The following is a 9,055-nucleotide window of genomic DNA, read 5'->3' as shown; positions in this document are numbered from 1 at the left end:
ACCAGCCCATCAGAGAACAGTGCACAAGCCGATCCCATACCCTGGGGACCCCCCCCCACCCGGCCTCATCTGGCCTTTAAAAATGCTTTGCTGAAACCCTTCGGCAATGTGGGGTTTTGGGAACATAAGCCCCTCGTTCTTCTCGCGTGGCCCTGCAAAAAAACCTTTCTCTTCTCCAAACTCCGATGTTTCGGTTTGTTTGGCCTCACTGTGCATCGGGCACACAACTTGCGTTCGGTGACACATGGGCAGGGTGGGCTTCACAGATGTACCACCTACACAAGCTGCAAACAGCCCTGTGCTCAGAAGGGCCCGCACTGGGTTTAAGGATCTGCTGTCATCTAGAAATCCTTAATTTCTGGAGGAGTGACCTCACATTTTCATTCGGCACTGAGCCCCATCAATTATGTAGCGGGGAGTCCTGCTTCTAGCAATCTATAGATGTTTGCCTGCAGAGAATTCTTTACACCCTAGGGTAAAATGGCCTGAGGACTTGAGGAAGTGTTCCAGAATTAGACACAGACTGTCATCAGCGTTTCCAGAGACAGAGCTGAGAGTCTTTGCCTCCGCTGGCAAGCAGACCCTTCTCAGGCCGGTTCTGGCCTGCCTCTGACCAACGGCTCTGCAGCACTGCATCTGGAGTGTGGCCAGAAAATTCTTCAGCTCGGTGGAAGAGGATGAGGACATGCTTGACTTTTGCAGAGTTGAACACTTGGAGAAACTTCAGGAAGAAAGCACTTGGTACAAGGTAAAGCTAGCTGGCCCATCAGCCCCCTGCCTGCTGCCCTGCTAATTCTCATTTCCACGATTCTTAGCATGTTTATTCTCTTCTTGCCAGTGGCCAAAGGACACATTTAAATGTCTTACTTCCTCTGGAGAGCCTGGAGAGAGGCAACAGGCACCTACTACAGGAAATCATGTGGAGAGGATCTCTTATTTAATACGGTTCCCAGATTACTTCCCTTCCCCCAGCCTCTAACCCCCACCTCCAGCCACACCGAGTCACCCAGTTTCTTCCTGCAGCAGAGACTAGAAGGCAGTTCACCTCTGCTCCCTGAGGTCCCCGTGAGCCAACGAGCTGAAGTCTGGTCTTGGGCAACCCCACCCTCTCCGCGGCTGTGATTGAAGGGGAGGCCCTTCAGTTTCACCTCCCCAGAGAGGTTCTTGGGAAGCTCTCCAGTACAGGGTTAAACTTCAGGAGGCTGCAAAGCACAGACGAGAAAGGTAGGTTCCTGCACTCTTTTCTTTTGCCTTGTACTGTGAACAAAGCTGTTCTGAAGTGTGTATCCATATGGCTTTTCCAGTTGGCTGCGTGTTTTCAACCTCTGTGTCTGGTTGAGGTTTACTCATTTACAGGATGTGGGGAAAAAGAGTGAGAGGGGAGATGACTCTTGGGGGTTTTGCTTTTGGACATCTTTGGATACAGAATGCCACCCAGAATAGTACCTAGAACGCGAAGCTGATTCTTCTTTTCTTTGGAGGGAAATCCCATTAGAAGCTGCATTTTGGGGGCTTCAGTATATGAGAAAAATGTTTACCACCTGCCTTTCCTTTTCAACAATGTAGACCCTTCCCTTGTTTTTTTTTTTTTTTTTTTTTTTACTCCTTTCTGAGTTTTTCCTTTCAGTTAAAGATGGCTTAGAGCGGATAGGGTATTTTCTGACAGCAATATAAATAGGTGTTTCTAATTTCGGGTACCTATGAGTTATAAGAAATGAACAAGCACTGTGTTCAAGATCAGGTGGACTGCCATGTTATTTTCCAGAATTTGCTATGAAACAGTTGTTCTTCCTGAAGCTTCCTGAAACTAGATGCAAGTGTCTCTCAAGTGATGGCTGAGAAGGCTGATTTTATTTGCTCTGTTGTGATAATTGTCTGCAGGGATGCTGCGCCCCTTAGCTGCTTGCTTTTTCAGTCATTACTGGGGCTGGAGATGACGTGTCCACTCAGACCCAGAGGGGGGTCTAGACTTATTCAAATAACACTATGTGCCTCTTTGACTTTTTTTTTTGCCTCTTATGCTTTCATTGTTTCATCTTCGTCCTCACAAGCAACCTTTCCTCTGGGAGAAATATTTTACAGCGACTTCATAGAATACCAGTCTGCACCTGTTTATTTGAACACTGACTGTTCTTTCCTAACTTTATTTAGTTCAGATGCTCAAAATTTCTTGCCACTTCTGTATTTTACCCCAGCAGAGTCTCCCTCCATTCCGTCCTCCATACCCTGCTACAGGGTTCTTGGGAAAATGCAATTCTCTTAATGTCACTCGCTTCAGTGAAATATTTCCATTGCATCCCGTTGCTTACAGCCTTGCTTCCTAAAGGGTAGTCCAGGGACCAGCTGCATCAGGCATCATTGGGCAGCTTGTTAGAGATGCAGGTTCTCTATCTGCTCCCCAGATTTACTGCATCTGCATTTTAACCAGGTCCCTGGGTGATTCACATGCATTAAAGTTTGTGAAGCCCCAACTTAAGGAAGGTAGACAAGACCTTCAAGGTATGGTCCTTATCATACAGCCAGCCTTACCTCTCACCCTCTGACTTTCCAGCTGTACCCAATACCTTCCATTTCCCCAATATGAGAGAGCTCTAACGCCTACCTATGTCTGTGTGTGCTGTTCTCTCTGTCCCCATAACTTAATTCATCTTCTCCACCCAACTACCCGCTGCAGCCTGATTGTTCCTGCCCCCTCCCCCCATCCAGTCCACCTTAAACTAAATGCCCATCAAGTCTGGTATTTTATGGCAACTTAGCGAAGTGCTTCTGCCATAGCCCTTAGTACCTTAAATGCTCGTTGCTAGCTTTACTATTTTCATCCTTGAGGAGTTACTAGAGATTGACTTCTGAATCCTTAGCACTTGAACCAATGCCAGGTACATAGCCTGTGCTCAGTGTTTTTGAATTCATGAATGAATGAATGGATGGACAAATGAATGGATACATTATTTGAAGAGGCCCAAATCATCCCCAGATTGAGGTCTGTAGTTTGAAGTCTTCCAAGGAGATTGCCACTGTCTATAATATTTTTCCACACTCTCCTTTATGAGACTTGGCTGGATTCATTGTTTTCACCAAATATTTTGAGTACCTACCCTATGCCATACCTTTTCGAATCTATTTCTTTACGTCGCTGTGAATAGTCTCTCCCAGAAGGTGTTTCTCTATCAGTGCCCCTCATTCGCCGCCACTCCAAGTCAGAGACTTACTCCTCTTTCAGCAAATAGGTACTGAGCACCTTCCCCATACCAGTTGCTGTGCTCCCTGCTACAAATACGATGACCAACGACACAAATGCGAGCCCTGCCTCCATGCAGCTCCCCATAGACAAGATGCGCCTTTTGTCATCCTCTGTCTTGCTTTTCCTTAGAAAGTCTGAAGGAAAACTGAAAGCCTCATCTTTAACCAAAGCTGGCGCATCCTAGTAAAGACAGCAGGAGCTTGAAGGCAGAGTGATTTAGTGGAAAGGAAGCGGGGCTGTGTTTCTGCACCTTGATTTAGCCCAGCACCTGCAATTCCCTAGCCAGGTGACCCTGGGTGCGTCCACATCCCTTTGCTGGACCTGGATTTTCTCAAGTGGTGAACAAGATGGAGAATTAGAAGGAAAAGAGGCCCCTGCCTTCATGAGTGTACAGAGAAGATAATATCCAGGGAGCCTCTGCACTCACTTCTGTCACGTTACGTGATGATCTGAAGGGCAGGGCTCTGCCGTTCTCTGGGTCAAACTGGCAAAGAGGAGATCTTAAGGGAGACATTTCATGACTATGCCCACGAGCTCGGCTGTGACATTAATGCTGTCCTTTGGCACCTTCCATCAAACACAATGTGGCAGTGGCTTCCAGGGAGCAGCGCCCTGCAGCTTAGAGGAATCCACTTGGTATTCATTGTTGGGTGGAGAGCTGGTTTGAAGTAGGGCAGCTGAGGAGAAAGGCAGTGTCATCCTCAGGCAGTCTCTGCTTTTGGAAAGCAGTCAGGAGAAGGGAAGGAAGTGGCTCCACCAAGTCGTGCAGGAAAAAATCTGGAAACTTGTAGACATAGAGCAAAGAAGGGATCCCTGACCCCCACTGCGGCATGGTTGTAAGGACTCCCTTTCTGATTACACTTGGGTTCTTTCTAATTTGTGTTCATTTCACCTAGAATCAGAGGTTGGGGGCCGGACATAGTATCCTTTGTCCCCGAGCTTTGCACCCCCGTGGGGTGCATGCACAGCTGGGAGGAAACAAATACTTTCTATTTGTTCTCCAGATACAACCACCAGGCCGAGGCTGCAGCAAACTCTTTAGGCACTCGCCAGGGTTCACCCTTTGCCTGTCTGAGCCTTCTCTTCCTGCTTCATCACGTGTGCAGCTTCCAAACCTTCTGAGTTCCTTCTTGCTTCCTGTTCCTCGTGTATCTCTTTGCCTCCAAATTTCCTGCACACCCACCTTGTGTATAGTTGCCTCCCAGCAGGCGGTGTTTTCTGATGGTCATTTCCTAACTCCTCAAGTTAACATCAGTCTCTATCAGCAAGCACACCTTATAGCAACAAAAAAAAGAGGCTTACCTGCCTGGGAGGTTTCTAATGACCTACTGCAGATCGCAGGATGTATCTGAGATCAACCTTGCCTGTACCTGACCAACATTTGTTTTTTCATCAGAGGCATGGAGGGGGCTAGAAAGAGGTAGACCCACTTCTGAATCCTCTATCTGCCATCTCCTTCAATAAGTGGTTGTATCTCATCAAGTCTTAGATTTGTTTCTGAAAATGCAGATAATATTTACCAAGCAAGGTTGTAGAGAAGATTAATTAGCTTAAGTACCTAGTATGTTGCCTCAAAAAATACATCAGATCTGAAAAAAGGAGGTTGACCAAGATGGTGAAAATGAGAAAATTGTCATGTGCAGAATAGTTAAAAGAACCAGAGGACATTTGAAGTAAGAAGTAAGTCTTGCAGCCCATGAAGGTTGCCTTCAAATATTTAAAGATTGCTCAAGGTGGGAAAAGGGGTCAACAGAGGATGGATCAGTGGCAATTATAGGGTAACAGGTCCTAGCTCAATGTACGGAAGGATTTACCCACCATTTGAATTGTCTAAAACTGGGTGAGCTGCCTTGTGGCAGGGTGAACACCCTGTCCTGGGCAGTGTTCCAGCACCTTGGAAGACCATGGCCAGGGTGTTCCCAAAGGGAAGCCCGCACTGGGTGGAGCCTGGGTGATGACCTCGAGGTCCTTCCCACTCAAAGCTACCAAGAGTCTCGTGATGTCAGGGTTCCAGCCCAAGCCACAAAATAAAAGTCTGCAAAAAAACCCCATCAGACTACAGAGTGATCGGGGCTGCCTTTTGACTAGCTAGCCCTACACATCAGCTGAGATGCTTTTTAAATAGGGTCTTTGCAGCAACAGTCAAAAGGTTGGATTTCCAGGAAAAAGCAAAAAAGAAACGAGAACAATGAGATGGGAAAAGTTCACTCCAAACCGCTCTTCTTGGGTTACGCTTTAACTAGATCGTGGGTTACTTCTTGTGCTGCAATCACATTCCTATTTGATGGAAAACTGCCACATTTTGGTACATTTTCACCCAAACTGGATCAAGCAAGTTAACAGCAAGACTCCAAGCTTTGTCCCTGATTTTTGCTCTATGTATAAAATGAAAACACGACGATATGTCTATGTATTCTTTGCCATCTCGAAATCTAATTTTAAAAAGTGCAAAATAGGGCTTCCCTGGTGGCGCAGTGGTTGAGAGTCCGCCTGCCGATGCAGGGGACACGGGTTCGTGCCCTGGTCCGGGAAGATCCCACATGCCGCGGAGCGGCTGGGCCCATGAGCCATGGCCGCTGAGCCTGCGCTCCGGAGCCTGTGCTCCACAACGGGAGAGGCCACAACAGTGAGAGGCCCGCGTACCGCAAAAAAAAAAAAAGTGCAAAATAAATGGTTCTACCATCCTCTAAATTACGGGGACTGTGAATGTGGAATTTGACTTTTGCGGGGAGAGGAGAGCTGGCTGCCGCTGGCTGCCTGCTCTGAGTCTAGTTCATCAGCCATTGTTTTCCACCCACCTTTCCTTTTCTGCTAAATGAGCCACATGATAACAGCCTCTCTGCCAGCTAAGGACCTGGAGGCTTTTACAAAAGGGATAATTTAGCTTATGGGGAGAGGGGCCTGCACACATCACTCACTGCTCCAGGTCCCCTCGGAGGCTTTGCTAATACTTCATCCTTCCAGGACTCATAAGAACTTTCTGGTCTTGCAGTTTTGGACCCTCACATCTTTTCTGCAGTTGCTTGGGCAGCATCTCCACGTGCTTTCCATTTCTTCCATCTTTGTTTTGAAATCTCAGGGAAAAGAAGCTGTGGTTCTTTCAGTAGAAGTGGATGTCAGCAAACGCTGCATTTTGTCAAATTGAAACAAAACTACAATATATTTTATTCTCCAGGTTTACCCAGGCTCACTTTATTGAAAACGAAATTTTTAAAAATCCCTTGAAATATAATCAGCTATGCAGGACAAAATCACAGAAACCCGTGCAGACCCGCGTGTTTATTTTTAGATGCCGGCCCAGCATGGCAAAGCAGCGGTCTAATGTCCAAACTAAGGCCCTGGGAATTTCCTCTAACAAGCCTGTGCTTCCGCTCATTGTCACAGTACAAAGGGCAGCGGGGGGCTTGAGTGCGAGGCTCCGGGTAACCCTGCCCCCATGATATCTGGAACTTATCGTTCCTTCGGTCTACATGGTCCTCAGTGCTGGGGTCACCATGCAGGTCGTCCGGCAGCTCTGGGCACATGCAAATGAGTAGACGTGTATGATTATCTCATCTAAAAATATCCCAGAGATCAGCAATGGCATTTCGGAAATAAAGTTTCAGCTTTCTGTTTGTAGTTGGGGATCTACTCAACCCTCACCCTTGTCGTGAGGTGGATTCAGGTCTAGCCCAGAAACGGGGTTGTCATGCTAAGATCCTGGGTTAGATTGCAATTAATAAAGGGGTTTTAAAGCATATTATAGTTTTTAAAAAGCATAGATGCATGTACACACAGCGCCAACACACACACACACACACAGGAGAAAAGACACCTGAGTCACCTAGATCTTTCCTATTATCCTAGACTGGTTTCTGATCCTTGATTTATTTATCTACAAAATGGATGCAATAAACCTCACATCCTATTAGTTTTGGGAGAAATAAGGTGCAAAATTACAAATAAACTGACCCAAACTAGACTTTTGCTCAAAGTTTTGCGTTTTGGTCTTAATATGCTTTGAGCTCCTTCCAAGAAATTTTTGTAGGAATATTTACCATCAAGTCTCCAGGGGGTTTTGTTGTTGTTTGGGGGGTTTGCTATTTTGTTTTTGTTTTGGTTTCCGTTAGGTTTGTTTTTTCTTCCTCCTTGCAGAGGAGGAAGCCTAATTTGTTACTTAATGGACGCGCTTTATTAGGAGAGGTTTCATGCCTTTGTCAAGCTCCCCACTCCTGGGAAGGTCACTGCACGGAGTCAAGGTTGCAATGCTCAGGCTTGCCATTTGGGGGTTACGACGGAGGAGGAAAGGTGGGTCTCAGGTCTGCACACAGTGGTCCATACCCACCCTGTGCGGGGTCTACCATCTGCATCCCAGCAGCCTACTGTGAAGATGGGGCCCCTGCACAATCAGAGGCCCCAGGGGCCAGGGGACCTGCACATAGAAACGCCAGTCCTGAGCCTGGACAAGATGGTTGGGCTTTGCCAGCAGGTGGATGACCAGGCCCCCTCTGGGGTCTGCAGATGCAGGAAAAGCTGTTCTAGCCCTTTGGTGAAAAATGTGCAAATGTTAGTAAAAAAACACCTTTATGGATTGTTTTGTTTGCAAGTGTTTATTATCAGACACCCCTCAGGGGTTCACAGGGCAGGTCACGTGGGGCCTGGGAATTTCCTTCCACAAAGGCTGTGCTTCCTCTCTTTGTTACTCCTCAAAGGACAAGTGGAAGCATTGCTCCAGATCCTTATTAACCCTTTCTCCCTGCCTGCCACATTGCAGACAAATCCTGCTGCCAGCCTTTGAAGGTGCAGAAAGATTTCAGACTTGGGTTGTGTGTGGGCACCCACAAGTGCATATGCAGAACAGGCTGTGTGTGTGTGTTGGTGGAGGAGATAGGCAATAAAGCATAAAACTTACTTTTTTTTTTTTTTTTTAAAGCTCTCATTCAATATCACAGCATACACCCAGTCATTGTTCAGACCAGGTAAAATTTCTGCTTTATTTACCATAATAGACTTTTCTACTAAAAATGCTGGCGCAATTTCAGTTCCCTGTCCCCAGGGCGGGATCCCTCTAGAATGATAGTTGCTCTTCCCCTTTGGAGTCAGGCTAAAGTCGGGGCACGATGAGTGGAAAGATCTTTCATGAACCAAGTTCTTTATGGAGCACATGCTACGTACGTACCTGAGCTCCACCAGGAACCCAGGGAAAGTAGAAGTTCTGCCGGCAAGAAAGTGCAAGCACATCTGAATTTTTATACCTAAATCCAGACACACACACTCATGCGTTGTACGGGAGAGCACAAAGCAGCCAGGGAACAGTGTGATCTAAGTCCAGAAATATCAGAAGCGGCACCTGAGCCCTCGTGCTGCTGGAGACGCTAATGATTCCCAGATACATTTCCCCACCCACGCATGGGGGACACACACACGTACGCACGTGCACACACACCTCACTCTCGGGAGACAGCTTTGCCATCTCAGAGGAAATCGCTTCTCACCACCAACTCCACGAAAGTATCTCCTCCCACACCCATCTCTTCCTCCTCCTTTCCTGCCTCAAGGGAAGAGACGGCCCTTCCCTGCATTCAAAGCTGGCTCTCACCCCCTCCCACCCTCCCCATCACCACGCTCCCCTCTGATTGGCTCTTTCCACTGTCATTTAAATCTGCTTCAGACCTCCTCATGGCAAAACAACCTTTGCCGACCATGCAGCTACTCTTCCATCTTCCTTTCCTCCCCATCAGGAAGTGCATGAAAGAACTGTTGATGACATCCTCGTGTCATCGTCAGCCATTCACCCAGGAAACCATTCTGCTCTATCTCCTCATCTGCCCGACC

General features: G+C 47.2%; 1 protein-coding gene across 1 annotated transcript in view; it reads left to right on the top strand.

The window, feature by feature from the left end:
- Nucleotides 1–1,017: 1,017 nt before the first annotated feature.
- Nucleotides 1,018–9,055, top strand: part of ADGRF5 (adhesion G protein-coupled receptor F5) — a 108,987-nt gene continuing 100,949 nt past the window's right edge. Inside the window, exon 1 of the mRNA XM_060163052.1 lies at nucleotides 1,018–1,224. The gene's annotated coding sequence lies outside the window, so the exon portion shown is untranslated. The remainder of the gene's footprint in view (nucleotides 1,225–9,055) is intronic.

Source organism: Lagenorhynchus albirostris, chromosome 10, assembly GCF_949774975.1.
Source record: "Lagenorhynchus albirostris chromosome 10, mLagAlb1.1, whole genome shotgun sequence".
Classification (NCBI taxonomy): Eukaryota; Metazoa; Chordata; class Mammalia; order Artiodactyla; family Delphinidae; genus Lagenorhynchus; species Lagenorhynchus albirostris.
The sequence above is the reverse complement of the archived record's forward strand: the minus strand, read 5'-3'. Positions and strand labels throughout refer to the sequence as shown.